Source organism: Schistocerca gregaria, chromosome 7, assembly GCF_023897955.1.
Source record: "Schistocerca gregaria isolate iqSchGreg1 chromosome 7, iqSchGreg1.2, whole genome shotgun sequence".
NCBI classification, from domain to species: domain Eukaryota; kingdom Metazoa; phylum Arthropoda; class Insecta; order Orthoptera; family Acrididae; genus Schistocerca; species Schistocerca gregaria.
This window is the reverse complement of record NC_064926.1, coordinates 241,509,294-241,511,909: the sequence shown is the minus strand read 5'-3', so window position 1 is coordinate 241,511,909 and position 2,616 is coordinate 241,509,294.

Below are 2,616 nucleotides of genomic sequence, written 5' to 3'. Positions count from 1 at the left end.
TACAGCACCTTTTAAATGGGATGAACAGTCTACTGAGCAAAGAATATGGATTGTGAGTAAACTAAAGAAAGGCTGAAGTAATAGAAGTAACAACATTGAGATAACAGCAACCTTAATACTGAAATTGGGGACCATGTAGCAGACAAAGGAAAAGGATTCTCTTATCATGGAAACAAAATAAAGCATGATGGGTAAGCAAAATGTGTATACGACTTAGAGTAGTACAGCCAAAGAGAGCATCTCACTAAAAACAAATATGTCTGTTAGTATCAAAGATAGCCCTTAACTTGTTTTCTGAGAATATATCGTGTATCTGGAGCACAGCATTGTATAGAAGTGAATCATGGACTGTGAGAAAACTGGAAAAGAAGACAATCTAAGAGTATGAGACTTAAGAATAATGCTAAACATTGTCCGATATAATAGGCAGGGAGCTGTCTTTCCACAGAATCAGGAAGGACAGATAACTGATACATGAGGAAATAACTTCCACACTGCTAGAGGAAGCTAGAAAGGGCAAAAACTGTACAGGGAGATAGAGATTGGGATATATCCAACAAAGAAATGCAAATGTTACGAGAATATGCTACTCTGAGATGAAGTAGTTGACGCTGTAGGAAGCCAGGATGGGCCACATCGAAACAGTCAGATGATTGATGCCCAAAAAGGAAAAACCACAATGTGTTTTATGTAGATTACTAAAGATCGCATCAAACCTTAGTCCATTTAAAGCCAATCGACAAACAACAATATCCACACTGACAGCTGCCACTCCTTCAGCAAACATTCTCTTCCTAGAAATTCTTGAAAAACATATCTGCACCACCACTAAATCCCTCAACATCTCAATCTATAATGACATCCTAGCTGTTTTCCTCCTGCAACTAACCAGCAAACCTTATTCAAAAACAGGTCTACTGGGCAGTATACCCCTCTCAACCTGATACAGCTCCTACTTGCATAACCTAATATGCATTACCTCTGTCACCAAGTACCACCCAGGCCCTTTACACCTAAAAATGTTATTGTGCAAAGGCTAAGACTTTCCCAAGTCAAGAACTGAAATGCGATTCTTTGTCCATTATATCCTCTTCACACCACCCACTGTCATTTTCTGTCATCCTGCTGGTCTCGATAACATCCTTTTGAAACATATGACTTTCCTGGCCATTATGCCTACCAAGGGGTTTCTACCCCAGTAATCATTCCCACTGTGAAACCTACCCCCTTCCACCCACCCACTGCCACCGACTCCAGCCTTGTCGCTGAAAAAACATTAAAATATAAAAGGCAGAGCAACTTGCAAAATAATAAAACCAACACTAAATTGGATAAGTGCATGAAAGGTCATAGAACTAGCTGCCTTGTGGCAGAATAAGCCTTGTGGTAGAATAAGCGAAAGTACTAGTGAAAGTTTGGAGCGATGATCAAAAGCTGATCTCAAAACACATTGGTACCCGTAAAGTGAACAAATTCTTTGATGAGCTTTCTGCAGATCACAGAATTGGAGGTACATTATAGTCTTTTGAAGCCAGTTTCAGGAGCTTCTGTTGATATTTTAATCCAAAAATTACATTTTACCAGCATACTGGATGTTAACAGTTATTTTCCTTTCTTACATCCTGTTGATCTTTTTAAGTTAGAAAACGAAGATATTCAGGAAAAAGAGCAGAAAGATTGGTCAGAAAGTACAAATCAGATTCTGCCATAAATCTTTCACGTGAATTCATTATCCTAGGTTGTGCTATGTACAAGGTTGCCTTTACCTGCTCACTGCATTTACTCAGAAATCTTTAAATATATTTAAGTCTTCCATTTCCAATTCTTACTACTTTGGTCACGTACTCACTCTGTTCAACAGTATATTGCTTCCAAGTATGACGGCTACATATCCAAAAGAGTGACAGGCTCCCGAAGTTATTGCAATTTGGTGCTATCGGTTTCTTTCTATTTGTTACGGGCATGGTCTTGCATTTAACCTCCTGACATTTAGTACATAAATCGAAAATATTAACCAAACGATTTAGCATTTCACTGTAAACCTCCAGAGACGGTTCTTTGCTGTAAGTAACAGCAATGCCTATGAATTCCCAGTGTTGACCTGTTTGAAATTCTTCACACGTATCGAGAGCATTCATGACAGTGTGTCCGATGTATTAGGACAATTACCGAGTTCAGCTGAATCCACTGTTTGCAAGACCGTGAGTGAAGCACTAGTCATATACACATTTGTGGTTTGTTTTCCCTCTAGAGGTCATGTCAGTCCTTTCAGAGAAGATCCTTTGTTCTCCTGTAATCTCTGTGAAAGTGCAGTGACAGAATATGTTATGATTCTACAACAAATGGGTATTTGTCTCTAATTCCGTACATCCTTTTGCCATTTTTACTGTATATAGTTGTGTTCTTTGTCTTTTGCAACCCTGTTGAACTACTCACTTCTTATGTAAATAGTTGATAAACTTGAGTAAACATAAGCTATAAGCATTTAGTTACTGTCAAATTGTTCACTGCATGTGTGCATAATTCCACGTATGTGCACATGTGGAACAGAAAGAAAGGAAAAGAAATCAAGGAGGGGGGAGGGGGAGGGTGAACCAAAAGAATTACACGGATGAC